This window comes from Columba livia, chromosome 3 (genome assembly GCF_036013475.1).
Source record: "Columba livia isolate bColLiv1 breed racing homer chromosome 3, bColLiv1.pat.W.v2, whole genome shotgun sequence".
NCBI classification, from domain to species: Eukaryota; Metazoa; Chordata; class Aves; order Columbiformes; family Columbidae; genus Columba; species Columba livia.
In genome coordinates this window covers 81003126-81021245 of record NC_088604.1, presented here as the reverse complement: position 1 = coordinate 81021245, position 18120 = coordinate 81003126, and the positions used below count along the sequence as shown (strand labels likewise).

At 36.9% G+C, this 18120-nt stretch overlaps 1 protein-coding gene across 4 annotated transcripts in view; it reads right to left on the bottom strand.

Annotated features, from left to right (window-relative positions):
• FMN2 (formin 2) overlaps nucleotides 1-18120 on the bottom strand; it is a 182188-nt gene that overhangs the window by 139802 nt on the left and 24266 nt on the right. The window lies entirely within an intron of this gene.

Genomic DNA, 18120 nt, shown 5'->3' with positions numbered 1-18120 from the left:
TGTCCAGGTCCCGCTGGATGGCAGCACAGCCTTCAATTGTCCTGATGGGAAAATCAAAATATTACCAAGAAACATCATAAAATGATCATAGCCTTTAAGAAATTGTTCTCTGCTTCTTTGGAGAAACTCTCAATAAAAGAATAATAACGAAAAAACAAACAAACAGAACTCCTGATAACTATTCTATTCAAAATCGTATTTAATATGGCTCCAGAGCAGCAGAGTACTCCAAACTAAAACACAGTGCCATAAGCATCAACTCAGAGAAGTAAAACTTTTCAAAAGCAATAAAAGAGATTTATTCCTATTACAGAGCCAGATTTCACAATCGAAGTGTTTTCTTTGTTATCTCACCAAAGCATGAAAGGAAAACATATGCTATAAAGCATATTAAAGGCGACAATGCTAGAGGTTTGAAAGACCTTTGTGTTGTGTGCAATTAGTCAGAGAGAGACTACAAAAATTAATTATAGACCCTGGCTGCAGTAAAATCTACATGCTAAGAATATTAAATTGCTTGATTAAGCTCTAGAATGTCAAAAGATGCCAATGTGTAGAGTTGCAGGATATAAATGAGGAGACTAAATAGATCTACTGGAAGAGAAAAGGCAGACAGAGTAATAAAGTTAATTTCATGTTTTAGTATAAACTAGCTGTGAATACAATTTGTACCTAAATCAGTTCCTTCAGTTCCTATAGTCTGTTTTTCCCACCTTCTTTCTGGAAGCCAAAGGTACTTTTCCAGAAAAAGTACATTAAGAAAGCATTTTAGTGACATTTAAAGTAGCAATAATAATAACGATGATAGTACTACTTTTCTTTTTTTTTTTTTTTTTTTTTTTACATACAAATGCAAGATCTCTGTTTGAATGTTGATTTTATTAAAAATGTAAAATTTCCCAGGCTTTTTAAACATACAAAAAAGATTTTTTAATAAAACATCTGGATGTAATTTATAAAGGACATTGTAAGTGTCATTTGGCCCAAAGTTTGTGTATTATTTTAAATTCATGGGACAATACAGCCCAAAATAAACAATACATTAAAATGTTAGAAGTTATTTCTAAGATTTTCCCCTCCACATCTGAAGAACTGATAATATTGAATTATTTGTCCAAGTTTCCTGGCCTTTTATTAGACATGATATAGTACATTCAAGGGGATAAGCCAGGGGATAAACTTATAAGATACACAAGTTTTGTTATTTTTCCTGATTAGTTTGCCTTTGTTCCTTGGTTTCACCACCTATAAGGTGATGATAACATAATTGCTTATTCAACATATCCTTCTTTTTAGCTGAAGATCAAGTTCAGTTGTTAAACCTTCAAAGTCATTAATTAATTGAAGACAGGCTTTCTTACTGTCTGAAATGCACTGTGATTTTTCACAACAAGTTACTCACAGTTACAGCGATGTACAGCAATTCCCTGCATGAAGAAAGGCTACAGCGTGAAACCAAGTGAAGCACAAATAGGGGGCTATCTGCAGACAGACAGTTTTGCGATTTCTTTGTAATTTTTCTTTGGGGTGTAGTTGCCAATGCTTAGTGGTGCTGTAGAAGACCACTTAAAAAAGCCCCAGGTATTACCTTTTTACTGCTGTAAATTGATCTTCCTAGCTAAAAATACTAAGGTTAAGCTATATCAGCAAGTTTAAGAAAAAAAAGAAAAGTATAAGACAGGCATCAAACTGACACTAGAGCACCAATAAGTAGCATTTCTGCTAGACTTTTGAGGCAATGCACATTATATTACCATAGTACCATCTTAGATCACTGAGTAAAGTTCAATAAGATGGAAAGTTGTCTGGCTAAATGAGAGACTGCAAGTGACGAGGATGAATGGAGAAGTCGATGCTTTACATTTATCTAAAACACAGAAGAAAAAATAATAAGAAGAAAAGACACCGGAGGAAGAGTACTCTGCGCCCACACACACACACAAATAGGACTATGTGAGAAAAATGACACATTTCCTCTTGTCATACTAAATATTAAAATGTTGTCCATGATTTTTGAACATCAGATTTTATATATATATATATGCACAATTATATATATATATATATATATATATATATATATTTATTTATTTTTTTTCTTGTCTGGATGTTCCAACATTTAAATAGTCATGTCATGTTTAGAGAGTCTTCTCCTGGCCATCCAGAAGAATAGCCCCCTGCCCCTTTTGGTTTAACTGAATTAACAGGAATAATACCTAGCACTGACAAAACAGGAAAAGAGCCCTTTTTTGTTTTTTGTTGTTTGTTTTTTTTTTTTTTTTTTCTTCTCCTTAATCCATCCATTATTTTGCTATTCTTTGTACTGCTTAAGTCTTGCTCAGATACTTTGTTCAGAATTTCAGTTGCCATTCAGTTGCAGCTTAATTTGTATAGTGGTTGTTAACTATTGTTGCTTAGTGATTATTAACATTTGTCTAAACATACTTTAGTATTCAGACAAGATATCATAGAATAAGCATATATGTTAAATAAATTAATTAATGAACTTAACTTCTCTTACTGCACTCTGCATTACTTATGCCACTTTGTCCATCTGAGGCTTAAGTGTTCTCCCCAGTGCATTATCAGTATTGGAATAAATACAGTAGCAGAATTTATTTAATTATATTAGCTAGTACTTTTTGACCTGAAAGAATCAATCATTTAAACTAACTTGAGTACAATTAAGTTGTCCTTTGCATCAAATATTCATTGAGTCAAAAAATTAAAGGTTCCCAACAGAAAGATAACAATATTTGGACAAAGCTGTGCTCTGACACAGCTTACGTGTTCCTTACGATTGCTAAGGAGAGCTGAGGACAGACAGAAATTTGAATTACAGAAGTACATTTTGCCAGTTCATTTCACACATTTTACCAAATGCAAGCTGAAAAAAAGTTCGTTTTTCAATGCATACAGAAAATAGCTTCACTGTGAACAGCTGTGGGGAAAAATAAAACAAAACAAAACACCAACACTGCATCAACAATAAATGTGTTATATGTTTAAAGCACTTACTTGCCAATATATTTAGAACAGACTGTTAAGCCACTGAAATTTTGTACCTAACCAGCTAGGGGCTCATCATCAAATTGAATAGTCATTACAAGTGTCAGAACCACTCACCTCCCCCCAAATGAAAAACACAGCCAAAGTTATAAAAAGGACAATGCATATTTCCATAAAGGGGAGTGAGGAGTACAGCCCACCAAAAGAAAGTGTGTCATTACTTGGGAATGTCACTAATTATTTTCAAGGCAACACCATGCCATCGGGTACTTCCCAACAGAGTCACTGTGGTGCTCTAGTTCAGACAGGGCTGAAGCTCTTTTACGGGGAAGACCGATGTTTGAAAACCACCACTCACCAAGAAGTTGTGCCTCCCTTGTCAAGTGCATCTGACATTTCTCTTTCACCTGTTTTCAGGTAAAAGCCAGTTGTCACTACAGTAGAAGCATTCCAGCTCCTAAGTCCTTTACAGCCTGGGGAGGTTGGTGCCAAATTCCCCCCCCCGCCTGGCTGCCCTCTTGGCTGCCCTCTGCCCTTATCTGTGCCTGCACTGATGTCAAATAAAGCAATATGTGCTCAGGAAGCAGCAGGAATCACATTCATGATTTTGATAAAGGGCAAGATGAAGGTTATATTTTTGTTCAGGTATAGCAAAATACCTCCTTAACTTTGGATGCCACAGGCTTTTAACTACTTCTGTTTGGAACCAAAAATGGTTTGCCAGCATTCCATCTATTTGCACTATAATTATGTCAAATTAAAATGACTTTGTGTCTAGATGTGCAAAATTGTGCAATATTAATCCCTGTATCTATTCCTTAAACAGAAAAACCAAAATCACGGCCATATTTAATTCCTAGGTTAAATTCCCATCAAATTCAACCACGATATTTTAAGCTACATTTTTTCATCTTCAGTTTATAAATTAAATGCAGCAAGAATAGCCTTAATAATCTCTTACTCATAACTTACATGAGGTAATATCTGAATGTGTTCTCAATAGATAAATATGGTTGCAAATAACCTGCAATAATTAAATTATTAATGATGTCATAATTATTAAATGATCAACTGATTTCTGCTACAGGGATTGAAGGGCAATGGTAAAAGGCATTTGTCTTGGTTGCCTTTACACACCATGAAAATAGTAAAGAACAAAGATATCTCAGCTTCTTCCCCTCCCCCACCCATAAAAAAGGTCAATTTTTTTACATTATAACAACATTTCTTCCCATAAATACCAGGTCATGAAGTTCTTAGAGCCTATTCTTTCTTTTCCCCTAAGCACTAGTTTGGCAAGAATGGAAGGTGTACCAGCTTTTGAATTAGAGAAGAACTGCAGTTATGTTTCAGCCTTCAATAAAATCAGTGTTCTGAGGATCTTGCCAAAACCCTCCAGCAAATGACTATAAATTTATAAGTTATTCTTTAGCAGCTTAGAATGACTTATTAAATCCTAGTTAAGGGATAAGACTTTTTTTTATTTTCTTACAAAGGATTACACAATTAACTAACTAAAAGAATGGGAATGTGAAATTAAGTTTGGTAGTATCAGGTACTCTTGATATTTTGTGATACTTTTTCTGCCATAGCTCAGCCTAGGTCTTCTGTCTCAGCTTCCAAATTCCATGTTCTCTACCACCATGTCATCTGCCACTTCTTTCCATTCTCATTAAGATGAAGCACTACGATCTTATGATCTCCTGAAGGACATCACTATGACCAACACCGGAATAGCGCTCCATCAAAATCACCTCTGGCAACAACTGAAGAACATATAAGCCATTCACTGCACAATGAAAATTCGCAAGTCCAGAATGGTTTCCATTCATATTGTCTGCCTTTTTCAAAAATGCAGGTAATTGCTATTCTTGAATGATCATTTTCAACGTGAGATTTAGTGCAACCATGTTCACTCAAATGCAAGGTGGAGGGAAAAAGTATGACTACCCCCACCAAAAGTCATTTTACAAACATTATTTCATATAATAATGAAATATTGTAAAATATTAACTATTTTATCTATAAAAACATAGATATTTATATAAAATATACATATAATAATTTCATGTAATCCTCCCACCCAGTACCAGCCTGACACAGTCACAGATTCTCCCTTGGCCTGAAGAGATATCTGTATGTACGTATTACGCATCCTTCCATATGGCAGGAACTGCTACAGACCTTGACCGTCAGTACTAACAATGTGAACCACCTTGTCTGTCATAAGCACGACTGTGCTCTGGCAGAGGGATTGGACTAGATGATCTTTTGAGGTCCTTTCCAATCCCTAACATTCTGTGATTCTGTGACTTTTGACAGGAGAAGTTGCCTTCTTTACAAGGAAGCAAGCTTGGTCTATTACAATTATTTTATATTTCAGGACAACTTTTTTTCTCCTGAGGCACACACTAAAAATAAGGATTTACACTTTTCTGAAATGCAGGTCTTTATTGAACGTTGAAAGCACATTCAGTACTGTCCACCAAGAAATACAGGCAAGTCCCAACTCAAGGAATTCACATTACAGTTCTTTTCCTGACCAATCTGAACAGAAGACCAACCTTTCAAAGAGCAACAAGGTGAACAATAAAATCCTTAAAAAACAGCAATATCACGAGCATGTTGTTGTTAGCTTTGGATTTGCTTAGTTATTGAGGGGAATCATAGAATCATAGAATGCTAGGGATTGGAAGGGGCCTTGGAAGATCATCCAGTCCAATCCCCCTGCTGGAGCAGGAACGCCTAGATGAGGCTACGCAGGAATGTGTCCACGTGGGTTTTGAATGTCTCCAGAGAAGGAGACTCCACAGCCTCCCTGGGCAGCCTGTTCCGGTGTTCTGTCACCCTCACTGAGAAGAAGTTTCTTCTCATATTTAAGTGGAACCTCTTGTGTTCCAGCTTAAACCGATTACCCCTTGTCCTAACACTGTTTGTCACCGAGAAGAGCCTGGCTCCATCCTCGTGACGCTCACCCTTTACACATTTATAAACATTAATAAGGTCACCCCTCAGTTTCCTCTTCTTCAAACTAAAGAGACCCAGCTCCCTCAGCCTTTCCTCATAACGGAGGTGCTCTACTCCCTTAATCATCTTGGTTGCCCTACGCTGGACTCTCTCCAGCAGTTCCCTGTCCTTCTTGAACTGAGGAGCCCAGAACTGGAAACAATATTCCAGGTGTGGCCTCACCAGGGCGGAGTAGAGAGGAAGGAGAACCTCCCTCGACCTACTAACCACCCCCCTTCTAATACACCCCAGGATGCCATTGGCCCTCTTGGCCACAAGGGCACAGTGCTGGCTCATGGTCATCCTGCTGTTCACCAGGATCCCCAGGTCCCGCTCCCCTACACTGCTCTCTAATGGATCATTCCCCAATTTATACTGGAATTTGGCGTTGTTCCTGCCCAGATGCAATACTCTACATTTGCCCATGTTATATTTCATTACATTTTTCCCTGCCCAGCTCTCTAACCTGTCCAGGTCTTGCTGGATGGCAGCACAGCCTTGTGGCGTGTCAGCCACTCCTCTCAGCTTGGTGTCATCAGCAAACTTGCTGATAGTACACTCTAGTCCCTCATCCAAGTCATTAATGAAGCAGAGAGACAAATGTGAGAGAAAGAGGAGAAAGCTACAGTATTCACAGACACACTAAAAAGCCACACATTCATACACCGAGGCCCAGCACCACAGCAGAGATTGCAATAACATTTCCCTGAGGATTGAGTTCTTATAACCTCACATTTATCTTTAAAGATGTGCTTTCTATCCTCCTGACACCACATTTGCAAAAGCCCGGGAGCACATCTGTCACCGAGCACAAGCTGAGACTGATGATACAAATGAGTTCTACTCCAAAAGCTCCCCCTCCTGTCAGCCTCCCGCGATTCTCTCTTCCAACCACCAGAGCACCACACCACGCTGTCACCGTCAGCACAGCAGCTGCATCCGCACATTTTAAGCTACACAGACTGGAGACAGACTTTCAACTTCAGTTTTTCGAATGTAGGGTGAATGGCTGCAGTGTAATTCCAGCCCTGAACACCCCACTCAGAGTCATATCATGGGTTAACAGTGACTCATGCACATAGTGCTTCCATCTTCAAAACCAAAATCAGCTTGCCCTCTTTTCTCCAGTTGTTCCCCGTTTCAGTGAGATTATAAATGCTCACACAGCAAAGAGATTTCATAAGCTTTGAAGCCATAGGTGGTGCTCTATTTTGGGGAGCTAGGACAAGAAAAAAAAAATAAAAGGAAAACAAAGGAGATTAACAAAGTGATGCATGACCATTCAGAATGTTTTCTATTAGTCTTACGAAATATACAGAGACAAGTGTGGTCTCATTATGATTTTTCAGTTTCCAAAGGATTACAATAGTGAACATATTTATATCAATTAAAAAAAAAAAAAAAAACAGAGCAGCATTTCAAAGTTTAGAAAAAACTATAATTCAGATATCCACTACCGCATATATCCCTAAAACATTCCTTCCTTCCAACTTTTTTCTTGTCTGCTTTACTACATATACTACCATCCAGGTCACAGCTAAATCAGATCTAAATCGGCTGGCAAAGCACCTGAACCGTGCAGCATCAACTGTTCCTTGCAATGCCAGAAGAGGACAAACCCCTCCAGGAGACAGAAATACTGCAAAGACTTCCATACGTGCTTGCTTGTACATGTGCTAGTAGTTGCAATTCCATGTAATTTCTTAAATACTTTACAGTACAAGGTTTTTTCGTTCATCCCATTCCTCCAAACTACACAGAAAAAGTGTGCTGAAGCATTTCCAAGGGGCAAATCAATCACACTTCATTTTCACCTTTCTACTGTTTGACGTACTTTCCTAGATCTCAAATATACAAAGCATTTAGTTACTAATAATTCACATATAAAATCAATATTTCAAGGATCAAAAGTTAAATTTCCTAAATATTTGCCTTTAATTCCATAATATTTTCAAATTTCAAGTTTTTCAGCTAACCTGTACCAGCAAGCCTAAGCATAGTATGCAACATATGACTGCTGAGAGAGAAGAGGTTTTCAACGTTGTATGTGGAACCTGAGGAATGAAACGGAACTGGTACTTCAGACATCTCTTCAAATAACAAGTCCTGCATAAACACATATTGAATATACATTCGCACTAAAAAAAAAAAATAAAAAAATAACAAATTAATTTAGTCTCTTGCTTGCCTAAAGCCTGACCTGGGAGGTTACGCCCAATGTTTCAGGATTAGAGACTTCATTTATTGTTCTTTTTCACTGCAGCTTCTAATCCTCTGCTGATTTAGATTGGGAAGCTCTGTTATAGATCTCATCCTATGAGGTTGTTTTGGCTGTTTTGTTGTTTTTGTTTTAAAGGGACTGTATTTTCATTGACAGATGCTTTTCCTAAAACCACGTGATGGTTTTGTCATAACCTGGTTACATAAAATACGGAAAAACCACGAACCAATAGGCCTGCACACACAGCACGGTTTCATAACAAAAAGAAAAAAAAAATAATCTAATTCTTCCACTGTGAATAAATACAAAATAAAGTCCATCATAAAACTTATTTCCAGGCAACATGAACCTTAAAAGTAAAAAAACTTGTCAAGGTCTAGGGTTATGGTGCAAATTCCTATGATTATCATAAAGATATTTCCTTTTGTTTTTATTATCAATGTAATAGTTAATATCTGCCTTCGCTGCTTGTACACATAGATATGTTTCTAAGGGGAATAAAACAGAGGATAAATAATGATTTCTTTATATAATAATATTGTATATTAGCATGTTATGTGCGTTACATTAATTTATATTTTTATATATATATATTTATTTATATGCTATATTTCAGTTTTTACAATGATCCTAAAGTTACAGTTGTGTGAAAACACCTGAGTGGACTGTACTTTCTTCTCTGATATTCTGTCTCTAGATTTCCTGGCTCTGTTAACATGGATGGTATGAACTGAACCCACACCATCTTAAATTCAGAAGTCAAAAGCAGAAAACCTCTCTAAACAAGAGAATTAGGAAAAAGACATACATCAACACTATCTCCCCATTTACCCACAATGCCTGCCTACACACAGTTCTATATAATTTCGAAGTTGGAAATACATATTTATTAAATTCAACTGAAAAAACGTGTATCGATGGATTGACTACATTCACAGGCTCTTCAAACAACTAGAATAAAACTGCCAATTATTAATTTTGCATTTGTCAGTTATGTATCTGATTGTCACAGTGAACACCATGCTTTACTTTGCCAAGCTGTCTGAATGTCTTGACACCTCAATCTCGCACCCTTTGTGACATCCCACCTCTTAGTACTCTCTTAAGAGTTAAAAATTTTCTATGAAAACTCTTAACTAGTTGTAAGTTAGAACCACAATATATCAACATCTATGTAACTCAAGCAAGTAATTTTTTTCCCTAATTATAGCCCCACAATTTTCATTAATCATTTCAGCATAATCCAGGTTGTGTAAAACAACTGAAATAACAGTATCATTGCATTTTCAACTAACTCAGCTAGAACAAGCAGCCCATTACACAGTTACAGAAAGAGAATCATACAATTCTAACAGTTTCAAGTGTTCAAGACATCCCCAAAAAAGCCAGGGAACACATGTGTGCCTGCTCCCTTTTGGAAGGAGGGTCACAAGCTGCTACTGGCAAGAGACTCCTACTGCTGCCCACCACAGCATACACAGGGCAATAGTGGCATCTCACCCAAATGCCACTGAAATTCTTCCAAGAATGGCCTGATGGAAAAAGCAGAGGCAAAATTTGAAAAATGGGATTCCCCAGAAATCAAGATGACAAGGAAACAACTCAGAATTAATGAAGGAAAAAGATACCTCAGAAAGGATGTAACGAGCAAATGTTTTTTTTAAAAAAAACTTATCTCACTCTACCTATTGTGTCCCATGATTGAACCAAGCAGTTGTATTTTAAAATGGCTTGCTCCACTCATGCTGCCTATCGGACATAGCAATACTACCAATCCCAGCATATCACCCAATGGTCTGTTAAAAGATAACTTAACCATATGCCATACTTGCACAAATCATGCTGGAAAAAAAATGAAGCAATCAGGTCAAAGCTGATAATACAGACCTTGGTCCTGATGAAATGACTCCCAGTGCCAGCCCAGTTCCTAATTTTGAAATTTGTTTTATAGCAGAGAAAGACAAAATTTTACTGGGAATTTCACTCAGTGATGAAAAGGTCAAGTCCTGCAAACATTTAGGTCAGGACAAAGATCATGACCCAGTTTTACTCTTACATTAATTATACAATAAAATTCCACAACTTGACCAAACACCAGGTAGAGAAGGTGAAAACAAAGCTCTTTCTCTTTGATGAAATAGAAGTAACATGAGAGAGTCCCTTATCAAAAACACCAGTAATTTTCTTCTTTGGGCTATTTGCAGTGTTTCAATTTTGTACATAAACCAAAATTAATTCCTTCCTAATACTCTTGCATTGTCTAGAAAGCAGCTGTACATAAAACTATCAATGTAGTCTTATTGATCTTTGTTAAAATCACACTGCATTTTGTTCCATTTTTCTTTGCCCTTTTATCGTATAACTAATAGCTAATTATATCTTATTTTTTCCCCTCAAGATTTGTTCCAAAGCCTTGCTTGTTGCTGCAGTCAAAATTAAGTTAATGAAAATCACCTGGATCATTTGCAATAACAATATAACAGTTTTTCTGCAAAGCAGGTATTATAGCTTTGTTATCACCAGAACTTCAAAATATATTAAAATAAATGTGATGGCCTATGACAGTGCTTTCAGAATTCTTGCAGATTAGCAAGTCTCTGAAGGATTCCATCTCCCTAACTTCAGCATTAAGCTCCTTGACATTTTGCTTTCACAGTGACAAAAATTTTATACATTTCTCCCACACTTAATTTTCTGATGTATGACATACAGGATAAGCTGAGACAAAGTATTCTACTATGTTTTTATCCTTACATTTCACTATTTGTATCATATATACAGTGAAGGGTAAAAATATATCTTAAACGTCACTAAATATCCTTCAGATGCTGAAGTTTTTAAATGTCAACCAATTCCCCAACTAGGATACAGCAACGGTACACAGTACAAAATACCTTTCTAAAAATGTAAAGACGACGCACCCTGCCACAACATTATGTGGCATGCCCCTTCTCACTTTGATTTCTCTTCAGTTCTATTATTGCAGATTACAGAAGTATGTTGTTAAAGTGTTCCTAATTGCAACGGTTTATGATAAAAGAGAATCTACATGTGTCCATCTACCAAATTTTTCAGGCAACATATGCATCTTTGGCAACTTTCATATTGTGTTTTCCAGGTGCGTAGGTTCCTCTCAGCAAGTATTTAATCCTGCCCATCTTTACCCTTTTAGTTTCCGTGGTGATTTGTTGTGTGAAGGTGGCATTCTGTGCCAGGTTCTCACAGACTGCTGAAAAGCCACAGTTGTTTCTGTCCAGCTCTTTAAGAAGCTTCTCTGATGTCTTTTTTTTTGTCTTCTTTTTTTTTTTAAAAAAAAAAAATATTTTTGGGTAGCTATTACTAATAGCATCTTTCGTCCTTCCAAACTCATGCACACTGACATTTGATGCAGTCTGGCCCATCTCTATCTTAGAAGTAACTTCAAGCATTTGCTCTAGCATCCACAGGTCACAAAACACAACTGAACTGAATGAGCAAGCCTCTGAAGGGGGATACAAATAACAAATTTCTTTCAACCCACTCATTAGTGCCCCAGCATGACTTAGCTTTTATTCCTCTCCAGGAGTTGTGTACCCACAGTTTGACAATCTCCTCCAGCTTTAATAACTGCAGACTTTTTTAATATTTATCACAATGTACACAAGCTCTTATTCTTTGTATGCATAAACAAAAACTGGTAAGATAAAGGGGAAAAGCAGAAAATCATAACTACATTCCACAAAAAAAGAAAAATATATACATGCATGCCTGTATATTTCTGCACATATGTTCTTCTAGACTTCATTCAAATAAAACCTAAGCACGTCTCCCTTGCTATAACTGGACCTTCATGTTCTTTTATTGATGTAATAAAATATTTCCCTCAACTATTTCTCAGCATACTGTATTGCCTTGACTCTTTGCATGACAAAATAGCGTTTACATACATATCCTCTATTATGAAGGCAACGTTTTGGTTTTTTCCATTTTTTTTTTCTTTTTTTAATGAAACCACCTTTTCTTCAATGCCTGCCAGCAGATGTTAATGCAGTTAGTTATAGTGTTACTGCAATATTGATTTCTTTTGTACAGTTATTTTTTCCTTATCAGTGTAAGAAAGAGGAAAAAATACAAGTTGTTTTTCCCTTGGTACATACTAGCTATTATATTTCTTAAAGGGACATCTGAGTCAGATCTTGGCATCAAATAAACTCTAGAATGAAAGCTACCTCCTATAATTAGTTCCACAATAAAGTTATCTGTGCTTCTTCCTGATTCAAATTCACACCAAGTTCAGAGATTCTGGAGCTCCTGATAAATTTCATACAGATCCTGAGACCAAATAATTCATACTTTTACTGACAAATAAGACTGTCCCAATGATAAATATAATTTGTGACTAGGCTTACCTGCCACTATTCACTTGCATATGTCAAGACACAAAGATATTAAATTCTCAAGCATTTCTGCACTTCTTCTGTATTTATACATTTCCATTTAATTTTATGTATATTAAGATTTACTTTTATAATGGTGATGTTTTTTATACACAATCTCACAACCACTGCTGCAAAACTGCCAACTGACTTAATGGGTTCTACCATCTATGCATCTACAGATGAAAGAAGTCATGTTACGTATTTATCTGAGAATAAAGCAAGGTTCTGCATCAGAAAACATGCAATTCATGGTCAGAAAGACTAGCTATTTGCATAAATGTGAAGGAATCTTACTATGGACAGCAGTAATATGGAAATAAAATTAGGAATATTCATTTGGTACTCAAGGTAACACTGATCATCTCCTTGTCTCTAACTTCCTTTAAATGAACTGCAATGTAGGAATGCAGGAAGCTGTTGCTGCTTAAAGCAAATAAGTGTGACACAGCTCCTGAACCCACTTTGCTGCCTTTTCTAAAGCACTTAATGAAATGCAACAGCCTTATATTATCATATGAAGAAACAGGAACGATGCAACATCATGTAAAATCCTCATATCCTCCCATCGCCTTCCTTTCACAGATTTTCACTGTTTCTGCCCTGTTCCCCTTTTATCAGCTCACCTAATGCCCCAAAAAGATAAATTGTATGCATAAAAATTTCCAGAAACCGTTGTATGCCACCTGGCCTCTACAGAACTATGCTTTGAAACGCACCTAAAAATAATCAAAGCCACAGTCACAGAAACACTCACACACTTTGTCACCACTACTCCTTATGTAAGTTTGAATTTTGGCCGGAGTAGTTTATAAAGAATATACTTGGTCATATTCTGAGCTTGGTTAAACTATACCACAAACAAGATGCCTTGGCTAACTAGTATTTTTGCATTTTCTATCACCATGTTTCACATTAGGACTTGATTTATCATATGCAAGTGGCCTAAAATACTCTTAGAGATGCTTTTCAATTCCAAGTTTATTTTTCTTTAGACACCACAGTGTGGAGAAAAAGGTGAGGCCTGCTTCAAGAAACAGAGATTTTTCTGCAAAGTACACGCCTATGGACAGTTTAAAGAAAAAAGAAAAAAAGGATAAATCACCCCACCCAAGCTATTAAATAATTTTAAAAATTAAAAAAAAAAGATAAAGCACAATTTAGTCCAATAAATACATTCAGATCTAAATCACATATAACTATTCCCACTGGAATAATCCACTGCTCTTTTAACAGAAATGAAATCACTGAAGCACACAACATCCTTTAATGACCAGTTCTGGCCTGATCCCATGTGTGATGGTTATTATAGTGGTACTATGTCTTAGATTGAAGCAGAGCTGCATGGGCCTCCAGCTATAAACTGCCCCTTTTCCTTTCCCACTTTGTTCCCCAAAAGACACCAGCAGGCACCCAAGATGACACATTTCTAGTCCAGACACGAGTCAGGCTGCCAGTCAGACCTCAGAACAGAACTGCTGCTCAGAAAAAAGTTGCCAGAGAGATGCAACCACTTAGTCCCATGACCAAAACCTGCTGCTCCCAGTGAAGTTCTAGATAAAGATCAAAGCATTAATCATGAGACCCCATCAAAACAGCCCTGTGGCAGCACTGCATTCCAGTTATATTGCTCATGTTGCTCCCATTCCCATATTGCAGTGCTGGCACAGCAACATTAAAGCAATTTATCAGCACTCAGCAGTCTTTCAATAACAGCAGCCCATTTTCAAACACAGTTTACTGTAGTTGGAGTGCAGTATTGCAGCCCTTTTTTTTTTCCTCCACCTCTCTCCGGGTTTGGGTTTACTAGGCAAAAAGAGTGGGGTCTTTCCCTTCACATGCTTACTAGCAACACCCAGTGTAGTGTGTGATCCCATATCACATGAAGGGTGGCTGTTGCCAGCTCCCTTAGTTAGAGGAGGTTGCACAACCCCACCACCTGACAGAAGAAATATTTGTATTTTTGTTAGCAAAAATCTGTGAAACATTTAACCACAAGTAGTCTCAAATAACAGTTGCATGATAAATAGTCTCCTCAGGATGCCAGCAGATACAAATCCATATTGTGTGCATCATCACATGAATCAGAAAGAAAGCACTTGAAGAAGTATTTTAAAAGATCTACTTTATGTCTCAGAAATAAAACTTTCATCCTGTTTTTTTCAAGTTTTCACATACTTATCTATACTAAGACCTTTGTTTATGCCTGCAGACACTGCACTGGAACTGCAAGTGGGTGCAGATGACATTAGCACAGCACAGAAGTGGGCTAAAGTGGCCTTTGTGAGAAGCAGGCCAGCACTTCATGGAAATCAGAAAGTGGCCGTTAGCACACAAGCAAGGGACTGACTGTTCTGCTTTATGGTAACCAGGACTTCTTGTTTGTCTCCTGTTTACAGCTAGAGCAGCATAAATATCAACCTCTGAAGAGAAATGTAAAGATAAATAATCTGTTGAAAGAGATTCACGCAGCAAGTGTGTTACAGCCAGCCAACAGAAATTAGAAAGGGCACAGGTTTGTCTGGGTTGAATTTAATTACCATCTGGGACAGCTGATGGGACTCTTACATTCAGTTTATGTAACACACACCCTCTGCTCCTCTGCAATCACTGCACTTCAAATTAATGCCAGGATAAACTCCTTTTTATTAAATCAATCTATTAGCTCTTCCATTTCAGTTATGTTAACATTTGGAAACATCAGTTTCATTTTCCCACCAAGATACTCTTGTAATGTTAGTGCAAATCATTCATTGCCATGTACCAAAGCGAGAGAGCCGACCCTATTCATTCAGGTTCAGCTCTTGTCCTCCTGGGACCAATACATAAAAACCATGGCTCCACTGTGCATCAGGTAATCTAGAACTTGTAATTACTGTCACTGCAATTTCAAATACAGCTGTCCTCAACATAAAAGAAATAGATCTGATGCCTGAACTAGAAAATCTCCATAAATTTGTCCACACCACATTCTTAGCCAATGCATCCAATCTGAAATTCCATATTTTAATTATTTCTTATTTAAAGAAAAGTTAAAATATGCAAAGTCACTAGCATTCCAGTTGTTGGCTTGCATCTACATTTTACATTAAGACAGTCTTGGTAGAGTTCATATGGATCACTGTGAAAACCAAATGGCACACAGCCAAACCACAACATACTGCAAAAGTAGGCCAGTCATCTGCAGAGAACCTGCTGTCATTAAAATCGATGACTAAACTATTGGGGAATATTTTACTTGACGCTAGTTAGAAATGCAGACCAACATTGCAGTCCCTGCACAGCAAGATGAGATTTAATGCTCTAGGCAAGAAGCTGACTCTTTTTAAAAGACAGAAATAAACCACTACTAAGAATGTTATTTCTAAAATCCTGATTGTAATCCCTGAATTGATGCATCTGATGCACGCAATTGAATACAACATGTTTCAAAACCGGTATTCAAATTACAAGGAAATTATTTCTGTAACTGTTGCTGTGCAGAATGGTTTAAATAAAGAGGCTTTTCTGCTCTTACAGCAATGACAGCCAGTCTGTAGGAATACTAACACTGAGTTTAATTTTCCTTTTTTATGTACTTTAGTTGCTATTTTTATATTCTTGATTATTTTCAGCTTGTAAATATATTTTTAAAAATAAGAATGATTAAAAGGGATAAAGTATTATCACGTCACTTCCAGTTCCCTCATTTCAAGCTTTTCTGCATGAACTAAGAGGTATAATTGTCCTCTGCCTGTAAAGACAGCTGGTATGTACATGCAAATGAGGGTCACTGTAATTTCCATATGAGACAGAACTACTGTTGCATTGGACATTAGTCCCTTCACAATAAGTCTAAAGTGTTGGTCAGAAAGCCCAAAAACCCCAAGAATTATTAATGAGTAAGTCAAAACCTCAAGAAGAAATGTGAAAAAGTCTGTGTCCTGGAAAACATGTATCTAAAAAGTAATTCCATGTTCTTCAAGTTCACCACATAAAGTTTATTTCCATCATAGTACCACCAGAAAGAAGAAAGTCTAATTACTGATGGTGCCATTTAAAGCTTTGCTCTCCGAGTTGTTTATAAGCTGTCAGGTGTCAATTGCACATGATTTTTATATCCTATAAATCTGAAAGTAGTGATCACCTCAAATTGTAGAACTGAAATTAAATCTAAGAAAACAGGTGGGAGGGATTTGAAAATTTTTGCTGTGCAAAAAAGCCACTAATTTTAGTTTCTGTTTCCAGACAGGTTCATTCATCAGTATTACTGTGATGTCAAGCAGAGCAGAATGTGCACAAAGAAAGCAATTATGAATACAAACAATTACAAGTTATGTATTTTTTAAGCCTACAGTATAAAACAAGATAGCCTTTTTATGATAAACAGCTGTTGATAGCTCAACTATTTTCTCACATGTGATTTTTAAATCTAGTCATTGTTCCCTTCATAAACCATGCTATTTTGTTAAGTTTTCATAGAAGCGTGATAAAATTCTCACTGCATTTTTTGAAAATATGTCCAGTACATATATGGTTACTGTGCTCCTGCATCTAGAACAGACTTCCATTCAAAACAAACCTGATTACAGATTCAACTGATTTAATCTTGTAACAGATACTTGTAGGGCATGTTCTCTGTATTTTCCAAGTTCTACTGTTTTTTTTCTGTGAAAAATAAATTGAATGTATTGCTGAGTTTCCTCTGCATACATACCCCCCTTGTGGCAGAGGCCATCTGTATTTGTGAATATGTTCGCTTTATACATAAACTTCAGACGGGGGGAAGAGAAAGGGGAAAAAAAACAAACCAAACACAAAAAAAAACAAGCAAACAAACAAACAAACCAAACAAAACCACCCAACAACTCAAAGTGCAGGAAAATATAACCTTCTATTCACACTGTTTCATTTGTAAACTCTATATTCTTATGCCTTTGTGAGAGGGTGCAAGCTGCCTAGCAGGCAAGGTAAAAGAATGCTTTTCTCAATGAGTCACCCTGCATAGCCTGAGCAGCAGCCTGCCACAGCTACCAAATCATACTACCCACAGTTTCTCTTCTCCATTTTATGCTGCCTTTTCAATTGATTAACATTTTTTTCTCCTCCTCTTTCACCCTTCTGAAGAGGAAATTTGTTCCTTTCTGCAGGGCTACATCTGTGCCTACATAGCTTTTTCCTTTTTTCACTAAGCAAATCCTCATCGTTTTCTCAGTCTAACACCAGGTGCAGCTCCCAAATATTTACAGTACATCAGAACAGCACCTAGCACAAGAAAACCCCAAACAAGATCTTAGTTACAGGAAGCTTTGCATCTGAAAGATCTATTTATGCAGAGAGCTGGTCCGCCTACAACAGTGCAGCTCTTAGCTTTTTCAACAAGAATAATTTAATGCATCCAGCCTTTTCCTAGAGGATTTAAACAAAGGAGAAAAGCAGAAAGAAAAACTTCAAAGAGTTACACACTTCCTTTACTGGCAATACTGCCAG